General features: G+C 41.1%; 1 protein-coding gene across 4 annotated transcripts in view; it reads left to right on the forward strand.

Annotated features, from left to right (window-relative positions):
- Nucleotides 1–210: 210 nt before the first annotated feature.
- The window catches only part of LOC121574027 (protein Shroom1), a 34579-nt gene continuing 11713 nt past the window's right edge, over nt 211–23076 (forward strand). For 2 of the 4 annotated variants that reach the window (XM_041886550.2, XM_041886553.2), the window contains exon 1: nt 211–375. The gene's annotated coding sequence lies outside the window, so the exon portion shown is untranslated. Of the gene's footprint in view, nt 376–8629; nt 8807–20291; nt 20587–23076 lie in introns of those variants that run through there. The other 2 variants (XM_041886551.2, XM_041886552.2) reach the window with 2 other exon arrangements.

Consider the following 23076-nt stretch of genomic DNA (forward strand, 5'->3'; position numbering starts at 1 on the left):
TATGTTTGAATAAATTATTTGAAATAAGATAAGGAGTTCAATTCCAAGTCATACTTAATGACTTGCAATCAATTTCTAAGGGGAATATTTCATACGAAAGCTAATATTCGAAAAGCTCCGCCCACTCATCTGCTCATTGGTTGGTCTGGAATGCTACGCAATTCTATTACCTTTCAGACTTTTCTTTCCTGTGTGGCCAATGTAGCCATATGGGAAGCGTATAAGCTGTGGTTCTTTCTCAAAGACCATTTTGTCCATTTGTTTCATATTTGAAATCAGGTGAACGTTTTTATTCAGTCTGAGTAAAAAATAAGAAGATTAATCTCACCTGAGCGACGCAAGGATTCGCAGATACCTTCAACGTCGAGCACCCAGGTATGTTTATTATTATGAAGTTTAGCAGGTGTATCGGTGTCGTTGTACTCTCCACCAACCTGTTACAGTTTCGGTCCTCAACGATCCTCCAGTCCAGGAATAGATTTACCACTTAGGCTACTGACTATAAAACTGTAGGGGAGAGTGTGGTAAGTTTAGCCACCCTTGTTTCTAGGAAACCATACACAAAATGTATCACTTTACCAAATATTTAAGAAGAGGTCATCATTTCAAGGAGTCTGTGAAGGAAAAAAACACGTGGAAAAAGTGGTAAGCAAGTTAGGTCCAAAAAACGAATTTTCACCAAGTCAAATTAATTTGTGTTAGAGGTTTCATGATGCTTATATCTAAACCAAAGTTGATCATTTTAAATGTGCAATATGCAGAAATCACTCCGCCATTTCCTGGGCATAGGGCAGAGAATCATTGTACCATCTAAACCACTGTGAAATAACCAAATATATTGTATTTTCAGCTGTTTGAAGCTGGTGTACAAAACAAAGTAAAAGGACAAAACATTTAACTTCAGAACGGGAAGCATAGAAATAGCGCACATACAATATATCTACCGCTTCTTAGACTTGCTTTCATTGAGAATGACATATCTGTAACTAACATTTCTATGTGAAATTGGTCTGTTCGCCCAAAAAGTTACATATTGCAGCAATTAGATTGTTCTATAAATCAGTTGGGGTCTCTAAGCTTCATTATGAGGTCCTAAACCTAGCATAAAAGTGTATCCTTAAATAGTCCAAAAGTTTGCCTTGAGTAAATTAAGCCAATGGCCATGGGGTAAGCCCATGGCAAGTTTAGCAAATTGAAGGGTTTTCTTCCCAGGCATAATTCAAGGCATTATCATTGGGATATGAGATAACAACAGGGCCTGGCCTATGTTAAAATATATATTTCTTAAGTACAAAGTGTTTGTTAGGTGTGAAGCCTGTGTTAAATGATGCTTAAAATGATGAAAATACATAAAAGCAATTGTGATTGTGTTGAAATGTGTTTGGTAAATAAAGATAGACATGGTTTAAAAAGGTAGTGGTAATATTTAATTCAGTACAGAAATTAGTAGGCGGTGTAACTTACCCTGTCCCGTGGCTCAATTTAACCCATTGGACAAGCTATGTTTTCAAAAGTGTAATGTTTACATGAATTCTGATTATTTCCAGGGATACACAACATCCTGAAATATATGTAGATACAGCATCTGTTAGAAATAATACAATATTTCCCTTGATGGAGTGATACTTAATGTAAAAAGAGCTCAATTTATCCCACTCTCCCCTATCGTTTGATTATAATTTTCCAAAATTGCACTTTTATTGTATCAATGTTTTCAAAATGCTTTATTTACTGAAAATATTTCCTAAACTGTATCTACATAAGTATAATGCAGCATTTTTGCTATTGTGACGCTTATTAAATAGTAAAATTACAGTACTACATAGTAATTGTAACCATCCAAGTAAAATGTTTTGTTTTACATCTAGGCAGATGACTTAAAGTATTTTCAGATCTGCTAATGGGACTGAGACCATAGCCTAATTGATAGTGCTAAGGAAGTTGAGATCGATAATTGATTGTGCAAAGGAATTTCTCAAGAGGCGTATTTGTAAACCATCCCAAAACAATATATTGATCTCCTTCACTATACTATTTACTTATTCTATGTATTAGTGTATAATAGGTTTATTGTATTTTAATGAGGCTATAACTAATATAATTTAACTATAGTGTACTATAGTTGTGTAATGATGGACCAGTCTATCAACATAGCATGTCTCAAAAAAGCTGTCACTTTGGATCTTGTTGAATAATGCAAGGAGGGCCTTTTAGGCTAATGACTTTTGTATGTTTAATTTAAAGTGGGAACAAAAATGACACCCATTGTTCTGTGTTGTTTTGGGGGAAACCAGACACTGGGGTTTTGTCCTGTTGCTGAAACTAAATCACTCATGCGTGGTGAACACTGCTTCTCTGTGTCCTGTCCGGTCTGGCATGCTCAGCAGTGGTCAGGACACAACTCTGCACCCACAGGTCTGCCTGGGAATGCATTTGCATACACACTTGCACGCAACTCACACACACACACACACAGGCGAAACACATGTAGCATACTTCTCGTCCCCCATGCTATCTCTGGCACTTATTTTCTGTCGCATTCTCCCTCTCCCTGAGATTGTCCGTCTTACCCCTACATACCTACATTATGCAGCAGCTCATCTTTCAAGTACAGTATTCTGTACTGTTGAGTAGGCCTATCATCTGAGAGGGCTGATCACCCTGGGAGAATGACATCTGGCTAGAACATTCTCCTTACGCTAGTCAGTCAGTATTATGTCACAGTAGACTAAAACTCCTGGAAGTACCTGAGAATTTCCAACCTGTTGGACTTCCCAGACTCAGTATGGTGTGTTCTGTATTAGGATTCATTAGGGATGTGCATCTTTCCTTTTCAAATTAATCAAATGTTCTTTGTTACATGTGCCAAATACAACAGATGTAGACCTTACTGTGAAATGCTTATGAGCCCTTAACCAAAAATGCAGAGTTTTAAAAATGTAAGTAAGAAAAATGTGCTAAATAAACTAAAGGAAAAATAGTAACACAATAAAATAACAATAACGACGCTACATTATATACAAGGGGTACCGGTACCGAGTCAATGTGCAGGGGTACGGGTTAGTCAAGGTAAATTAGGTAATATGTACATGTAGGTAGGGGTAAAGTGACTATGCATAGATAATAAACAGAGAAGCAGCAGCGTATGTGAAGAGTGTGAAGGAATGTGAATGTGTGTGTGTGGTGTCAATATGCGTGTGTGTGTGTGCGTGTGCGTGTTGGAGTGTCAGTGTATTATGTGTGAGAGTGTGGTTAGAGTCCAGTGAGTGTACATCGATCCTGTGCAAGACAGTCAGTGCAAAGAATAATATTTTCAGCCTCCTGAGGGGGAATAGGCGTTGTCGTGCCCTCTTCACAACTGTGTTGGTGTGTTTGGACAATGATATGCCCTTAGTGATGTTTGCCATACCAAGCGGTGATGCAACCAGTCAGGATGCTCATGATGGTGCAGCAGTATAACTTTTTGAGGACCTGATGTCCCATGCCAAATCTTTTCAGCCTCCTGAGGGGGAATAGGCGTTGTCGTGCCCTCTTCACAACTCTGTTGGTGTGTTTGGACAATGATATGCCCTTAGTGATGTGGACACCAAGGAACTTGAAGCTCTCGACCCGCTCTCAAGACGATTCGATACGTATCTAGATACATTTGCTCCAATACGATACAGGAACGATATGTTTTAGTTTAAAACGATTCGGTGCGATTCGGTTTGATTAGAGGAACGAATGCGATTCGGTTCGATGCGATTTGATGCACTAACATTTGTTGCATAAACACATTAATTTTCCATTCAAAATTCAAATCTGCTCCTGATGGAGCTCATGAGCTGGGCCTCTCTGAGTTGGATCTGTCTGAGCTGACTTCTCTCTCTCTGTGTTTGTGTGTGAGAGTGTGAGTGATGTACATGTCTATGGTGTATGTAGGCACCTGAGCTGAGCCATAAGGGAAACTGGGCATCTACCACCCCACTCTCAGCTAAGGGGACAATGTTTGCATTTTTTTCCCCCCACTTTTGATCTGAAATCACCATCTCCCACTAATTCATTTGTTATTTTTGCAGAGTCATAGTGTTTTAGCTATTCATGTATCAATATAATTTTTGTAAAAATGTGCTATGACATAGCCAATTAATATATAGCACAACTTTGGATTTCACCCCATCTCAAAATCTAATGGTTTAGACAGTTTGTACATTTTTTTAGTGAACTTTTCTATCCTTGTTATGAAATTATCAACTTTACCCTGTATATCTAAAAATGACCAGATACACTTATTGTTTAAAGCAAAACTACCAATACTATTGCTTATGGTGAACCTGAATATTCGAAATAAAATCGAATGTAGCCGATCAGCAGATAGGCTATAGCCAGATGAGTCGTGTCTCAGGCGGTAGCTTAGGCTACTTTATTCGGGTAAAACACAATTTTCAACAGCACATTTTATAACAATAACCTAGCAAATTACATTGGTTGGCACTCAACTAATAAAGCCTAATATTACGCAAGCCATTTTACAAACATTTGAATGCTGAAGGTGACATGCGGCCTAACTCTCATTGGTCAGCACGCAAAGCAGGGCACAGTGCGCAGTTTGACTAGGATACTGATATTGCCTGGGTTGTTCGCAGTGTTGCCAATTTAGTGAGTTTTCAGACCCCTCTAGTGACACATTTTCAAAAAAAGCGACTAGCGACAAATCTAGCGACTTTTTCTGGTGTTATTGGAGACTTTTGGAGACTCTGACGTGAAAGCACGTATCGTTCTTACTCTTCTCAACGAGCAGCGGGTACTGCCGTGGGCCACACCCCTGTCCCAAAGCACTCACAGGCGGCCCAGTCCTCGCGCAGCAGTCCCTCCCAGCTGCAGTCAGAGCAGGATATACAGGGGGGTACCGGTGCAGAGTCAATGTGCGGGGGCACCGGCTAGCATAATTAACAGAGTAGCAGCAGCGTAAAAAGATGGAGTGGGGAAGGGGGGGGGCAGTGCAAATAGTTCGGGTAGCCATGATTAGCTGTTCAGGAGTCTTATGGCTTGGGGGTAGAAGCTGTTGAGAAGTCTTTTGGACCTAGACTTGGCACTCCGGTACCGCTTGCTGTGCGGTAGCAGAGAGAACAGTCTATGACTAGGGTGGCTTTTGAGGGCCTTCCTCTGACACCGCCTGATATAGAGGTCCTGGATGGCAGGAAGCTTGGCCCCAGTGATGTACTGGGCCGTACGCACTACCCTCTGTAGTGCCTTGCGGTCGGAGGCCGAGCAGTTGCCATACCAGGCGGTGATGCAACCAGTCAGGATGCTCTAGATGGTGCAGCTGTAGAATTTTTTGAGGATCTGAGGACCCATGCCAAATCTTTTCAGTCTCCTGAGGGGGAATAGGCTTTGTCGTGCCCTCTTCACGACTGTCTTGGTGTGTTTGGACCATGATAGTTCGTTGGTGATGTTCACCCCTCCGCGTCCCGACTGCAAATGAATCAGATGCGGGAAGCCGTCGCTGGCTGATCCCGCCATGGCTTACATTCAGGGTGAGATGTAAATGTAGGGTGTTTTTTACTCACTTTTTGTCTCTCCCACAACATTATTCCTCTCTCCTACAGCATCCATCACAATTACATGCACATGGCCAATTAGGTGATGACGTCATTTAGCGACTTCTAGAGACTTTTAGGACAGCCAACTTTACTTACTGAGGAGTTGGCAACACTGGTTCGGCATTCAAAATGACTTGATGATCAAAGACTCAACATAGTTACATGCTTAGTTCGACACTGAAGGAGAAGACGCATCGGTTGTCACAAAATATTTGCTATTTTCTGAAGGTAGAAAGAAAGTAGGCTAACATGAGCAAAACAGTTGTTTATGTTTTAATCAATTTTATGGCCGATACATGGTACGTTTGGATTGGTTTGGGGTCCCGCGGACCGATGCACTCGCATTCTAGGGCGTTTTCACAGTTTTGAGCTGTAGTTCGACTATTTGTTACGTAGTATTTTTTTCACATTGACAAATGTCAAGCGAACTAAAATTCATAACGAAAACCAGGTGTCCATGCAATATATTTGTTTATTGTCCAAAAATGCTCACATTAAATCAATGTATGATTATCATGAAGCATCATTTGTGTCCCAATCTTCATATTACTTTCGCTTTGGTCTTCCAACAACAAGCGGGAGGAAATAGCTGCTCTAACATCTACGTGAATAGGAAATGTCCCCAATCCCCTAATCTGCATCGATTGAGCTCATAAATGCGCTGCTACTCACAGAATGTTTCAGAGATATCAAGTTATGATGCTGTGTGCATTTCATCAAATGCTCGCAGTCAAACAACCAATAATAGTGCGTGACTCTTGGTTCTTTTCCTGTGTATGGTCCGGACTGCTTTCTCACCTGCAGCGAACCGCACCACTGTACAAATTGAATCGGACTGAGACCACCCTTTTTGAGCAAACCACAGTGCATTGTTTAGTGCGCTCCCGAGTGCGGATAGTGTTCACACCAGTCCAAACGAACCAAACTAAGGGGGTAAACGCACCAGAGTAGGGAAAAACCTCCTAAACCATCCTTCTTCTGCCAACTCCACTACACGATTTGCAGCCAAACCAGTAAATCATGGCAAATGCCACAACAAAAGTCACTAAACCAACATAATTAGATGCACAAACACTAAGAGTCGCCTGGAGTACTTTTCCACTGTTGAACAGGGACCAGCCTCCATGTCAAATAGATCAGCTATTGTTCTGCAGGCCATAACAGCAGAGGACCGATTAATTTCATTGGAGCAAGAGGTCATATTTCATCATCCGGCATCAGTTTACCTTTACCACCCATGGCTCTACTCAAATTGTATAAACTACTCTAACCCTTCCTATTGTCCCTCTGTGAAAGAGATAATGAAGTCACTGACACATCTGTCACGGCTATCCTCTCCTAATAACTCATGACAGGGTGCAGTGTGCAATCAGAATGACAGAAAAACAGAATAAACTGATACATTAACAATGTGTATGTATGGTCACTGTAATTTGGTTATCCAGGCTGTGGTGCATGTGAGTTACAGTTAGCGAGAGCAAAGATCAGCTATTGGCAATAGAGAGGAATGTAGATGGCTGCTTGTCTGTGAATCCTGTCCCATGTATAATGGACCGGGGTCCAGGGCTTTGATGACATGGGTAATACAATATTGACGTACTCATGGTATCACCGGACTGGCATAAGGAGGAAAACAACAGATAAGACAGTTTCTATAGTCCATTGGCAGAATTGTTTATGACAGTTGTTAAGAGTACTCCACTAGCACTCTTAAATTGGAAGTGGGATTTTTATTCATTTACATTTTGAGTTATTTAGCAGACGCTCTTATCAATACCGCATGTCTCATTCGCAGCCAGTCGATATGTGATAAACTCCTAAAATGCTAAGTGAATAAATGTATTTGTAACTGACTCCAGAGTGGTCTTGTGTGTGGAGGCTTGATATCCAGAATCCTCTCACTTTCATGACCCATCACTGCAGGAATATGACAGACCCTGACAGTAGCTCCTGCTGATTGTCTTTGACAAGGTGCAGTATGGGGGATCCCTCCAGAGTGCCGTGTTGAGTGTACCTCCCTGAGAGAGATTGGGACTGACAGAGGCCCGCTGGAGGAGACCAGGATGTCTGACATTCCATACACGCTTGGCTGTACGCATTAAGGCTAACTCCTGGGAGACGGGAGAAAGTCTACCACCACCTACAGTTATCTCAGGCAGCACTGTGCTGCTCAAAAGGGTCAGTGCCTCATTGAAACCCCCCCCCTTCTCTTCTTCTCCTTTCCCCACCTTTAAGTTCCTCTTTGCAGTTGCAGTAGGGCTCAGGCCCTCATCCAGAGGATAGCCATTGTATCTAGACCTGCCAATCAGTCAGTGGCTGTGAGTTATTGTCGGATCCCTTCTGTGAGAGAAATAAAAAGGGTTCTTAGGTCTTGTGGAATAGATGGAGATGGAGAAAACAAAGTAATCAGTGGTCAATACGAGACCTGGTGGCAATGGGGCTATTTAGCTTATTGTGCACCCAAAGGACCCTCCATGTGATCTGCAGGGTCAAGCCTCTTGTGTCACGTGTGTCCACAGTGAAGTTCCATATCTCATTTCACTGTTATGCAGCCCTCCTAGGACCTCGCTAATGGAGTCTGTAAAGCCTTCAACTGCCTCGCTAACAGGTTCTACTCCTTGCCCACAACTAGACCAACTGAAATGGACCGGACATTGTTGCTTTTTTATAGGGGCTTTGACTACAAAACCCATGTCTCAGCCTTTGTAATGTATTGAGAGAGCCGTGAGGTGTGAGCCAGTGTACTTCCCTACATGCTGGCAGTGGGGCTGCCAGGGGGAAGGTAAGGTTTCATAGGCTGTGATGAAAAGGCGTCCGTGAAGGCCTGTCACCGGGACTTTTGATAACTGAGGCTGAAGTAATATGGTTGTCATATTAGCTCATAAGAGACCTATTCTCTCTCCCCCTATTTTTCTAAACTCATCTCATTCTTCTCATCTGTTTTTCTCTCCTCTCTCTCTCTCTCTCTCTCTCTCTCTCTCTTTCTTTCTTTCATTCATTCATTCCAGGTTACAAAGTTCAGGCAGTGTTGCACTGTGGCAATGGTGCAGGGTGAAGTTTAATCTCTTTGTGTGTTTTGTTTCATAGCCTTCTCCCTCTCTTTGCCTCAGCTCCATATGAAGGAACCTGCTCTAATAGGTGGCCTTTGTGATCAGCCAAAATTAGCCACGGTAGGAGACTGCACACAATGGAGATTACAAATCACTTGACTCCTCAGAATGATGGTAATTACGTTTATATATTTTTTAAGCAGCCATTATGTGGCTTGCAAGAGTTTAATTTAATCATATGATGGTTTTACAGAGTAGATAGCGGCTAACAATGGGAATCAATTGAGAATTTAGGACTATGGTTGGAGGTGGAACTGTAATTAAGGGGACAACGTTGTCATTCTTTCAGGCCTCTGATTGCTTTATCGCTATGGAATAAGTACTGTTGAAACAGCAGCCAACTGAGAGCATCAGAATCCATGCTTATAGGTCACAGCCCCGTGATGAGTGGCTGACATTCTCATCAGGAAGCAGACTAACAATGTAAAAACAGCCTGTCAATATGTTTAGCAGGAGACCACAAGACATTGAAGTCGACCCCATTTTGTCATCCATTAGTGATCTGTTATCAGAGTTTCAGCCATAATTGGGTCGAGGGAAGTACTTTTGAACGGTCCTCTCAGTTTTCCTGGTTGCTGCCATGTTTTGCAATTCAAATCTGATGCAACGCTAGGCAAATTATGCTGACCTGCCGCTGTGAACAGGCCAGTGTGACAGGTTGCCTTATTGTGCATTCATGTTCAAAAGCATTATTCATTCATACATTAAAGGAGAGATTACGTATCAGATCGATATTCATTCTTATGGCATCCTCTGTCCCAGTTAAGCAACATATTGGAGATGTCCCATTTTCTCTTGACTCCTTTTTCTGTTTTGACTGGACATTACGTCAGCAGTATGTATCCATGCATGTCCCTCTGTATTTTTTCCCGCAAGGGGGGTCATTGACTTTGAACATGCTACCTAAGCATTGTCCCACACCACACACAGAGTACATGAGGTAACGTGGTTAGTTGCTCAGATAAGTAGGGAACGAGGTCTATCTGTCAGCAGATGTTGATGATAATGCATAAATGATTCATAGCCCTCTGTAGAACTATGGACTGTAAGAAAAAACACTGTATTGTACAGTGTCATATTTGGAGTAGTTCCCTAGGGATTGCTCTCTAATTCGGTAAGAAAAGCCATGCATTTTGGTCAGGTGTGTTTTGATCGGTTGAGCCAGGTTTGCCCCATTTTGTGACAACTAACTCAGCCTGAAAATCAGAATGATACTGAGAGTAATTCACTTGTTTTGTTTGGTGGTGCTCATGTAATTGATCCGAACTTCAGAATTAGGAGAGCCCACTCTGAAAATGTGATGTACTTGTAGAGTATATTGTTCCAAACAATATGTCTTAAAATGTACTAAATAAAACAGGGTACTTTTAAGATATGAATACTTTTGATGTTGAATAAAATAGGATTGTTTACATATATTTGACATTTGTATCTAAAAGCATAATTGAGAAATAATAATTCAAAGCTGGCATATTTATGAAATGTTGGCCTTACCCAGGCCTCCTTTAAGACTCCATAATGTTTAATCTGTAGGTGCTACAAAGCAACAATAAAATACCCATTTGTGATTTGGCAATTTCTTTAATATATTGTTGAACATAATATACTCTACGGGCATATCAAAGTTCTAGAGTGGGATCAATGCTAGTTTTAAAGTTATCACAGCCCTCCTCTTACATATGACAACCATTTTTGCTTTGTAGCACCTACAGATAACACACTATCAGGCCTGGGAACGGCCAAAATGTCATAAATATGCCAACTTAAATTATTATAAATTAGTTCTCAATAATGCTTTTAGATACAAATATATGTCAACAATCCTTCCTTCAAAGGACTATTCCATTTTGTGAAAATCTCCCAAATCATGGAATTTTTTTGTCTGTGTTTCGTGAGGTGTCACTCCATTAGGGCTATTGGAAATGGCACAGATCTTTTTTAAGCGTCTCAGAAATCTATTGGCGTCAGTGGCAGTCATTAATTTGGCACTTCTTCCCTATAGCATAGTTTTATTTGAGTGAATCCTTAGCCCTGAGGTCTGTCCAAACCTATTCTCCTGTCTAAAAGGTAGAGAGGGGAATGTTTGGAACCCAAGACAGTATTTATATTCCCATCCCCCAGTGGAGATAAGATGCTAGATCGAGACATTACATAATACAACCTGTACCAGTAGAGTCTATTTGCTCTCCCTGAGTCAACCTTATCAAGCACATTCCTTTCCTTCTGTACAGTAAATACCACTGTGCTCCTGAGTAAAGTGTCTGTGATAAGGCATGGGTGAGAGTGCCATGTTGGAATAAATGCGGTAATGCACATTACATTGCCACATTAACAAAGAACACCATGCCTGACAACCACCATACTGGAGGTTGTCACCACTTTGGTTTGGGTTGCCATTGACCATTGGGATTCAGTGACTAAGGTGAACACAGTGGAGTGGAAATCCTCTAATCTTCCTTGGTGTGTTGTACACATTTACATTTTAGTCATTTAGCAGACGCTCTTATACAGAGCGACTTACAGGAGCAATTTGGGTTAAGTGCCTTGCTCAAGGGCACATCGACAGATGTTTCACCTAGTCGGCTCGGGGATTAGAACCAGCGACCTTTCGGTTACTGGCACAACGCTCTTAACCACTAAGCTACCTGCCGCCCAACGTAACCGTTGTTATTCCATCCTTCAAAAGTACATTATTGTTTTCCATAACTTTCCTTTACGTCCTCCTGAGAGAGAAGGAGAGATTGTTACCCTGAGCTTAAGAATAGACAAACGGAGATAAGTGTGTGGTAAAATGGCTGTCTGAATACAGGTTATTGGAGGGAGCTAGACATCTGACTTTGATCCTCCAGGCACTACACCAAGGTGTGAACAGCCTGGTAATAAGGGCACTTAGTCTCCCACCTCTGATGACAAAGGAAAATGTAAAAGCCCAAACGTGGTGTAGGCCTACTATTGTGAAACTAATTATGGCGAATGTGCCAGTTTTGATAAGACTACAGAGAGTTCTCCTACTTTACTTTTTGTATTTTATTTCTATATAACAAAGGGAGGACGGTTATAACTAAATTCTTTCTGTCTTAAATCTTGGCTCACTTATCATTGATTGCTGTCTGTCTAGAACTGGTGAGAAACATAATACATGTAAAGAACAGAAAGGCCCTCACACTGTATATTTTTTTTACATTTTAGTCATTTAGCAGACGCTCTTATCCAGAGCGACTTACAGTTAGTGAGTGCATATTTATTTTTTCATACTGGCCCCCGTGGGAATCGAACCCACAACCCTGGCGTTGCAAACGCCATGCTCTACCAACTGAGCTACATCCCTATGCTCCCAATTACCACCTTTATTGACAACGCTTCGTCAGATCAAACTGTTATTTTCCAGTATATTAAATTTTTTAAGGATGTGCGTACGACCACAAACTTAAGTACAAGTAATCATGAGAATTAGGCCTACCGATAAGGGCTTTTGTCAATCCCATGACTGTATGTGGTGTTAATATATACTGAACACAAATATAAACGCAACATGTAAAGTGTTGGTCCCATGTTTCATGAGCTGAAATAAAAGATCCCAGAAATTTTCCATCTGCACAAAAAGCTTATTTCTCTCAGATGTTGTGCACAAATTTGTTTACATCCCTGTTAGTGAGCATTTCTCCTTTGTCAAGGTAATCCATCCACCTGACAGGTGTGGAATATCAAGAAGCTGATTAAACAGCATGATCATTACACAGGTGCTCCTTGTGCTGGGGACAATAAAAGGCAACTCTAAAATGTGCAGTTTTGTCACACAACACAATGCCACAGATGTCTCAAGTTTTCAGGGAGCGTGCAATTGGCATGCTGACCCATGGCTGTGCCCTTGCCCAGTCGTGAAATCCACAGATTAGGGCGTAATTAATTAATTTATATTGACTGATTTCCTTATATGAACAGTAACGCCGTAAAATCTTTGAAATTGTTGCATGTTGCATTTATATTTTTGTTCAGTATACATGCTTTCCCAGTCCTGCGTCGGCATTATTCATTTGCCCTCCTACTTCTGCTTAAACTCAAGACATTGCATGCATATTATTCCAACTGAAAGAACATTGTTTCTAATGGGCAATAAGAATACCGTTTTATGAGGAAAATATTGTACATTGTGAGCTAGTTACAGGTAGGGGGGCACATTTCTTCTACAGTCTATACGATACCTGATGTGATAATATTATGAGCGCTGACAGGGGCCTCTGTCTTGGGTTTGTGTGTTGGCGTATAATATGTTCTATCTAGGAGGAGCCTATTCACTGACTACCCAGAAAGACCCTGTAATAAATTCTGTGGGAAGTCAGGCACACTGCGGCAGGCACAATGGCAGGGTCTGGGGCCACCAGGGGGGCAGTTGTGTCTCCATGGCCAGGCCGGACAGATTACACTGACTTATGTAACTGCTCAGAGACCACTATAGAGAGAGGACTCTCCTAGTTTCTGAATTGGACTGATTCTGCAGCATGGTCTCAGATCTGTATATGCTTTAGCCAATATAGGATATGGCACAACAACAAAAATGTATAGGAAGGGGTTGGGGAAGGACGGGACTGCTATGAGGTGTTGCAAAAAAGACAAGCCAGAAGAGCAACTTTCCTAGACCTACATCAGCCTCCTTTCAGGAAGTGGGTCATTTGTTTGCCGTTTGTCTTCCACATCCTGCCATATTTTCTCTCCTTTCACACATTCCATTGCCCGCTTCTTTCACTGCTGTATCACCATAGTTCTTGAATAAGGTGATGCTCAATGTTGATGCCGTCATTATCTTATCCTGTGTGGAACTGTGAATGATGTGACCTTGTAGCCCAGGGTTTTCCGCGTTTCACCGAGACGCCATTGTCCTTTCTGTGTTGTTACCCCCAAGATGGCCTAATTCTGTGTTGCTGTCTGACACAAGGCCTATGGGGCTAGCTGAAGATGGCTAGATAAACACACTGAACGTGGCCTGCCCCTCAGCTTCACATTGTTTGTCCTGAGTACAAGCAATACCTAGGTTTACCCCCTTGGTAGTGTCATATTGCAATTTTTCTGCCTCAGGAGGCTCTTAATACAAAAGTAATTGTCTTTTTCTGTGCCCACTTGAAGGTAATAAGATGGCATAAGTAATAACTGCTCGTTTTTCAGCCATACGCTCTGGGAGATGATGCTTTACTGGTTAATGTTTGACCAGCTTCAGCTCTGGGAGGATTCAGAATGCTTAACTGTGGTATTTTTATAGAGCAGAATGTTCGAACTTGCTCTCCGTGTGCTAAAAAGGTTAAATATCAACTGGTACTGGTTACTCATACCAGTGTGTGCAGAAACCGTCCAACAATGTCAAGCTGATGTCTCCATGCTCGGTGGACACATTGCAATATTCATCTGTGAAAATGTGGTGCTTATTAGAGCCTGTTAGCCTGACACTGTCACTCAGGGTCTGAGATGTTAAGTGGACTGCCTAGTGCATTTCACACTGTATATTTCGTTTTGGAGAAAATATTTGCCTTCTGTAAGTTTAAGAAACATTGCCTTGTAATTCCATTACCAAAAACCACTTTATCTTTACATTTCTCTCCTTCATGAGGGAGCATAATGAAAGTTCACAGAAGTAACAAGTAAAGGTAGACCTACCAATTAGTTAGTGTTTTTACTGATTATGAATCATTAAGAGATTAAAACTCGTATTTCTGTTACCAAATCAGTAACAGAATTACCCAAAAATCTGTAACGGAATTACTGCAATTTAATTTGCTACAATGGGAAATCATTGTAGTCACAAATAGGGCTGGCACAATTACCATTTAACCATGTAACCGACGGTAATGGATGAAGACCGTCATTAAAGTAAAAATAACTGTAATGTAAAAATGTTTTTTGTGTGTGTGGAAAGGACAGCTGACTGAAGAACAGGACCGACAGGGATTTTGTGCGGTTGAGTCCGTTTTGGCAGTAACATGGACTCTTAACAACGTGATGAAACTTTGTTACTCCACAGAAATCGAATTTGTTCTATTTCTATGGTTGCTCCTTGCTGAAAAGTCATGGCTAGAAGGGATAAGTAGATGTTTTGTTGTTGCATTTTAGCTAACCCTAACCATTTTCTTAACCTTAATCTAATTATCCTAACCTGCTGCGTAAATTCTCCTAACCTGCTACGAAAAGTCAGATCTGACAAAAGCTGTATCCCATCTAGTCAAATTAGTCTTTGGTTGCCTAGGCAATGGCCCCCCACAATGTAGCAGCAGCACACATAGGTTGCAGTCCAAACGCGAAGTAGACAGCCCTCCACCCTCAAATTACGTTTTAAACCTTCACATCCGAGTGTACCTTAAATGTCACTTGCCCAAGAGATGGAGAGTGATGATCGGAGAGGCAACGTCCTTGGTGGAAATCTTGAAGTTGAGCCTAAAAATAACCAACCTAAAGCTATTGATGTTCCTAGCAAGCTAATGTAGCTAGCACTCCTGTCAAGTAGCTAGCTAGGGTTACCCATAGCTGGCTAGCTAGTTTGGTCATTTATTCCAATACATTTCAGAATTCCCCAAAATATGTTTAGCTACGTTTAATAGGCTCATCACTATGAGTCTGAGCCACTTTGAGCATTATATTCCTATTTGCCACCGCTAAAATCAATGTCATCTATATATATTTTTTAGCTAGCGTTGTAATTTTGTCTCACATGCCGAAAATGCAGCCTTGTCGATTAAATGTGACACTTCGCAGCCACCGGAGTTTGACACGTGACTACAGTTTGCATTGAATTGAGGGTCAAATCAACCCCGCAAGTGATCAAAGTTGTTCACTCGCTCCCTCGAGCTAAATCGGTGGGGGCAACTTTTGTGAATTGGACCGCCACTTAAGATGGCAATCAAACTGCATCCGGTTTCGACAGGGATTCCCCTGAGGGAAAGTGGCTAGCGCGAGGGCTGAGGGGATACAAATAACGCAATTGGACCACAGCCATAGATATAGAATGAATAGAATGGGCTTAGGACTTCTAACCCTGGCAATTTGACTGGTAAACTCATGGGTACACTCGCAATAGAGCTTGCCAGATTGTAGTCCTAAAATAAATTACCCCTGGTTCGTTCAGCCATCCCTATGGAGAAAAATGAATGGGGAAAGAATAGGGTTTTGGAATAAACACCGAAAATAAGGTCTGAGGTTAACACAGGCTTAGGAGATCGTATACGTTTTGTTCTATGAGATAATAGCAGTCAGCTAACATTACCTTTATGAATTATAAAGCCTTTATGTGATCTATGTGCTTTTTATTATTACAAAAATTCTTCAAAATTCACAAAAAGTGACATTAGCTGATGAAGGTTATCTCATAGAACAGAACCTATAAGATCTCCTAAGTCTGTGTTTACCACAGACCTTATTTTCGGCATTTATCCAAAAACCCTACAAACACGGCATTAGCAATGTTAAGCAATTTGGGTTAAGTGCCTTGCTTAAGGGCACATCAACAGAGCCTTGTCAGCTCAGGGATTTGAACCAGCAACCTTTCAGTTACTGGCCCAACACACTAACCGCTAGGCTATCTGCCGCCAATTACTGCATCTATGGCTTTACCACATCTATGGCTGCCTAGTATTGTGATGCAATCATTTCCATGGTAATGTAGAATGTTCATTCAAATGATGTTAACTGATTTGGCTCATGCAATGGAATGTATTTTTTGTAATGTCAGTTGAGTTGATTCAACAAATCACAGCACATTATTTTAGCACATATTTTACTTCCTGCCTTGCTCCTGTGGGTACACTCGCAATGGCTGCCATGCCAGTCCACCCATTATGCCATCATTGACTTGAATGGGGATGTCCGTTCTATTAATTATATTTCAATTCCAGCACATGCAGTCAGGAGCGGAGGAGAGGAGATATTGTGCATTAAAAATATATATAATAATTCAAATGGTTATTACGATGACTGCGGTCATTTGGCTGGCCAATTACCGTCATCCAAAATTCAGTGACCGTCACAGCCGGACCAAATCTGAACCAATCATAGACATCTATGTTTCACAAGTTTGGACAGCACAGTACATTACAGTGAAGCACAGTAGAGTACAGTGCAGTAAAGAAAAGGAGAGCATAGTAAGTACAGTACAGTAGAGCACACTAGAGTAGAGTACAGTGAAATGTACTGTACTGTATTTACTGAACTCTACTCTACTGTGATGTGATGTGCTGTACTGTACTCTACTGTGGTCTACTATGCTGTACTGTGATGTCCAAACTTGTAAAACATTGACGTCTATGATTGGTTCAGATTTGGTCCGGTCCGACCAACCAAATTTGGTGTTGTTTGGGGATGGAGCTCATTAGAATAATAGCCAGTGTGTATAATTATACCCATATATTCTAAGGATGATATTGTATATTTCTACCTTTGTGTACCTATTCAGGATACATCACCATGAAGAGAATGACATTCATATCATTGGATTCCCATCCATAATTATGCATTTCTGTGTAGTACAGATCAGGGACCCATGATGTCATTCTGTTACCGTAATTCCGTTACCAGGTGTAAATCCACTTCACCTACTGTAGTTCAATAACCAAAATAGAAATGTCTAACTCAAGGTGTCATGTTATAGCTGACACCCCATTCTTTCTGCAGACATCTTTGAATCTTAATTCGGAGCAGATATTTAACAGAGTTTTTGGAAAACGGAGGGGAATTCTACTGTAATTCTGTTACCAAACTTTGCATCTGCACAGTTCTTCCAGTAAATGTGTTTTTTGTTTAATTTTCTGTATAAATTGTTCCAAGTAATCCTTGTGCATATAGTTGTAAGGTTTTGTTTGGCATATATTTTAAAGTGTAAAATCTGAGTCTCAGCGTAATTCCGTATCCGTAGAATTGCCCCTATGCAATAACTCAACCTCTCCACCTTTTCAAAAAGCTCTTCCTCTTAATGTTTGTTTGATCAGTCTCAACGTTGAAATTCTCTCTTACCCTGGGACCTTGAGAAAAGTCCTGGAACTGGGTTTGAACAGGACGGAAAAGTCTGCATTCCACTATCCATTTTTCTGTCTTTCTGTGTCTCTTGCCGTGTCATGTATTTTCTGTTACCACCCAATTCTCACAGTTGTTGGGCCCATCCTCGACCTAGGCCTATAAGCTTTCAAAACAACTTACAGTAGCTTCAACTGACGGACACCTCAGGCTGTAGTCCGATGTTTTGTTTGTGTCAGTGGAGCAAAACTGTATTTACTTGTTTACATGACTTTTGTAATCTGGTGCTCCATGTGCCCCTGGGCTGGAGAGGCTAGGGGCACTTCCAACCTCTGTTCTTTGGCTTGCAGCAGTAACCCGAGTTGAGTTGAAGCAGCCTACATGCCATATAGATGCTTGGATCCTCAGGGTCTCTCCAATTACCTAGCATAGACTATAGGACTGCCTTACATTTGAATATCATTCTGTAAGTCTCACCATCTGGTCCCGTTAGGACATCTTATCGGTCAGCAGCAGTTTGTCCAGTCATCCTCAGGCTCCACATCACTGGAGTCAATGCTAGTGCGCTCAGCTGGCAGTGATGACATCAGCCTGGTAGAGTGCATGCCGAGCCCCTGGTGGTCTGGTCTCCTGGCACTAAAATGGAGGTCACGCTGGAAAAATAAGTACCTATAAAAGCCTGAAATGCACAGGTGGAATTCCGCCCTGCTTGGCCTAGCAATCAAATCTTCTTACTGAGATTTTGAATCCTGACACCTTCCAACTAAGTATTTTAAAACAATACCTTTAAATCTAGCTTTCTCTTTCTCTCTTTTCCCTTATAGAATGCCTGTATATGATTGGGGGAAACAGAGATTAGTTGCCAGGTAGAAAATGGTTTGTTACCATGTCAAGTAGGCTAAATCTGTCCTGAATGATGCCACAAATAGTATAGCTGACATGGTCACGTGTCCATTTTGTGTGGGTGTCAATAGTCACTACAATAGTAATGTGCACACATACACAAAAACAACATGTAAATGTTGGATTCAGCACTTTGGCTCAAAGGGGAGTGTCCGAGTGGTGGATGTTAAGAATAGCCCTTCTCTCCTGTGTTGCTTGCCCATCTCTAAGCCTTTGTGACTCATTCAGTGGGCTGGCAGGTGGGAATGGCAGCAGGTCAAAGATATGACAATAACAACAGAGCACCTAACACCTCAGACCAGACGCTTCCAGCAAGAACCAGCCCATAACATAAAGCACAATGGCCAAGTGATCATCAGGGAAATACAGGCCTATACTGTACATTACAGGAAAACACCACTACAGGTGAAACAGGCCTAGTAGCTTGCAATCAGGGGCAATTCCATGGTTACGGAATTATGCTTAGACATTTTTTTTTTAAACTTTCAAATGTATGCCATGGACGACCGGTCTCGGTTGGTGGTCAGTGGGTAAGGATACTTGTGATAGTAAATGGAAAGAGAGGGGGCTCATGGGTAGGTGTCAGTAAGAGCTGGGAGAGGTGACATTAACTGGAGAGAGAGGGTTGTCCAGACTGTTTTAACACTATTTGTTTGACCACCAGACAACAGAAAGACAAAGAAACCCGTTATGAGCTGAACACAGCAGTATGCCAGTGAAAGAGAGGACAGTAGCAGGTGACCCAACTGTGCTTTGTGACTACAATGATTTCCAATTTCAGCCAACTCAGTTGCAGTAATTCCGTTATGGATGTTTTGGTAACGGATTTACGAGTTTTAAGCATTTCATAATTCATGAACAAAATTACTTGTTACTTCTGTGAACTTTAATTATCCTCCCTCCTCACGAGGGAGAGAAATTAGAAAATATCTTAAAGATATGTGGGTTTTTGGTAACAGAATTTCACGGCACAAGGCAATATTTCTTAAACTTACAGAAGGTAAACAATTTCTCCCAAAATAAATGTGTTGATATTAGTTGGCAGGGGTCTTTACGTCAACATTATTGTGTTTTGATGTATTTCTGATACCTTTCAATACTTTTCCAAGACCCGTTTTCCATCCATTTATTCAGAAATCAAAGCCTTGACTTAGCCTCATTTTTTTGATGGAAAATGGTTGAAAATGTATCTATGCTTTCATTTCCCAAAAATCTAGACTCTTAGCTTTCATTTGACACCCAATTTGATATGGTCCTATGAACTTCACGTTGGTGCTCATGGGTCCTTTTACATGGAAATGCACTCAGGCAAAGCTATGCCTTAAGCCAATCAAACATAATGTCTTTGTTGTGAAATGTCATAACATCTCCATGACCGTAGCCTGTTTTTTAAAGAAGGCAACATAATGAGATTTGAGTAAAATGGAATGTCCTGCACTGAGACACAACTACATTCTTGGCCCAAGGTTTTGGAAATGAAGACCAATGTTTGGGTATTTGGGGCCTGCAGTAGAGGGGCGAGGAGGGAAAAGGTGGGGTCCCTGGCTGTCCGTCTTTGTGAGTGTTTGGGGTTGAGCGCAGCACCCACCCCTGCTGCTTGGCTGCTCTCCATGTGCCGAGGACCCTGGGAATTAATGGTGCCCGGGCACTGTCTTTCTTTGAAGCCAGCCAGGAATGCGAGGCCCTTTTTTTTTTTTTTTTTTTGACGGCACTAACTATCTGCGGTGCTCATTGTTCATCAGCAAGGCGGACGGACGTCACAGGCATGCAATAGCCGCCTCTCGGCTTGGTCTTGGGGGAGAAGGACTCACTGGAACTTTACATTTCCTCCTGGTAACTTGTTTTGTTTTGGTCCATCTTTCACCAATAGATTCACAAGTAAATTACTACTAAAGCTATCTGTTTTATCTAAAAGTCAAGTGCTAACTTGGAAATAGTTTTTTTTATTTCATGTGGAATCAAAAGTGTGAGCTCTCATACCAACAACTTTGTCAAAGGATTAGGTAAGTTGCTGCTTACAAGTTTCCTTCTGGTAGTCTTAACAGGCCTAAGTGGAATACATTTTTGAGTTGTATGAGTTGATTTGACTCTAATAGTAGTCACTATCTTATGTGATGGTTTATCCAGCCAACCAGTTCAGTTTTCTGGTGTAGTTTGCTGTAGTAATGGTGTGAGTGTATTTGTCTGGGACTTTCTCTCTCTGTACTCTCTGTACATTTTGTCACTAACTGTCCTCCCCATCACTTCCAAATGAGCGCTCCCCTGTAGTTCCCCTGTTAGTGTGCTCTAGCTAGCAGTTCAAGGAGAGAAGCCTGGCAGCCGCTGCACATGGAGAATCAGGTGTCCCTCTACAACACGTGAAAACAAACCCCTTTAACATCACTAACTAGACATGGGACGTCAGTGTGCATGGTAGCTGGAGGTTTTCATATTTTCATCAGCTACAAACCAGAGGACAAGGGGGAGATCTATAACACTTGGTTGTTGAAGGTTTCAGAATGGTCACTGTAGTTTCTGGTACAATGTGGCTTGGAACAGAGCTACCTCAGCCATTTTGAATGGTGGGTATTTCACCTATTTGTTTGTGTATGTCTGTGTTGGTCCATGAGAGAGTGAAACCTGTTCGGCATCGAGGACTGTGGAGCTCATTAGCTTGTCTTTGTGTTGGCTACACTGATCTGTGTGTATGCGGAACAGGTATGCACCTCCTGAGGGGAAACTAATCACCAGAGGCCTGCATTCAGCTTTCTTCTTAAAATATACTGTCACCCACCATTAAAGCTTCCTGTTGGTGGACTTTGTATCAGTATTTTGATGTTGGGTAAGAACTGTATTGTAAACACCAATTTTGGCAGAAAGACAAGTTTCACTGTACTAAACTTAGATTAATCAGACTCCCTCTTCCATTACAAACAAGGTCAGCATGAAATTATTAATTCAAGGTGTTATTGAAGATGATGATTCAAAGTTCTTTGGAACTTATTACTTCCTGCTACTACAAAATGAAAAAAAGCCCTTGATTTTATCACTGAGATATTGAACCATGACATATAAACAACATTATTTACCTTTTAAAGCTTTTCTTTAGCAAACACCAAACAAACACCCAACATATGATATTATGTTGGTGTTTAAAACCTTAGTATGTTTCATTTAGGTCTAATCTATCTGTCAAGTCATTCAAACACATTCAGTGCATGTGCTTGGTTGGTTTCCTGATGAGTTAAGCCAACACACAGTGCTACATGCAGTGTTCCAGTGGTGGATAATCCATAAAAAAGTTATCACATGACTAATCCCCAAATATGTCTGCAATGTTTTTATGGAATTCCGGGCATTTTTGGAGCGCTGCAACGTGCACCTCAAGGTTCTAATTAAGGGGTCTGGTTCCACAGGCTCCTCCAACAGGTGTTCCATGCTATATGTAGGCTTTCCATTTAAACTCATACATGTTGTTCCAAATGTTGTATTTGATACTTTTTACACATATTTCCTTACAATTATATTTGCAATACATTTTGTTTTGCTGTGAAAAACATTTGCTATATGAACAAATATGCAGTCAATATCTTTGCATTGCAAAAAAGCAGTAGAACTGTTCTTTTGTGAGCCTCTTGTGCTGAATTGCAGACATTTAAATTCCCGGCCCTCCATTTCCGTGATTTGCCAAGAAAAGGCCTGTTCTCCTCTGAGTCTGAGCCCTCCCAACTCAGGCCTTAGTGCCATTAGAGACCTTAATAGTTGAAGTCATGGACAATTCTACAGTAACGGAATTGCGCTGAGACTCAGATTTCTCACTTAAAAAATGCCTTTTACTTAAAATGTATGCCGAACAAAAATATTTGATTTCAAAGTTTAACAAACCATACAACTCTATGCACAAGGACTGCTTTTAACAATTTACATAGAACATTTGACAAAAACATATTTACTGACCCACCTTTGGCTGCGCCCCTGCCCAGTCATGTGAAATCCATAGATTAGGGCCTAATGACGGGATCTCCTTATTTGAACTGTAACTCTGTTAAAATTGTTGAAATTGTTGCATGTTGCATTTTATATATTTTTTCAGTATATTTTGGTTATTGAACTACAGTAAGTGAAGTAGATTTACACCCGGTAACAGAATTGCGGTAACAGAATTTCATCATGGGTCCCTGATCTATACTACACAGAAATTAATAATTATGGACATGAATGTCATTGATGTATCGTAAATAGGTACACAAAGGTAGAAATATGCAATATCCTCCTTTGCATATTATTACAGTATGCCAGTGGAAGGGAGAATTGTAGCAGGTCACCCAACTGTGGTTTGTGACTATGATTTCCCATTGTAGCCAATTAAGTTGCAGAAATTCTGTTACAGATTTTTCTGAAATGTTGTTTTGGTAACTGATTTGGTAACAGAATTTTGAGTTTGAATCACTTAATAATTCATGAACAAAATTGATATTAGTAAAAACACTATAACTAATTGGTAGTTCTTTCTT

The sequence above is a fragment of the Coregonus clupeaformis genome, chromosome 9 (genome assembly GCF_020615455.1).
Source record: "Coregonus clupeaformis isolate EN_2021a chromosome 9, ASM2061545v1, whole genome shotgun sequence".
Taxonomy (NCBI): Eukaryota; Metazoa; Chordata; class Actinopteri; order Salmoniformes; family Salmonidae; genus Coregonus; species Coregonus clupeaformis.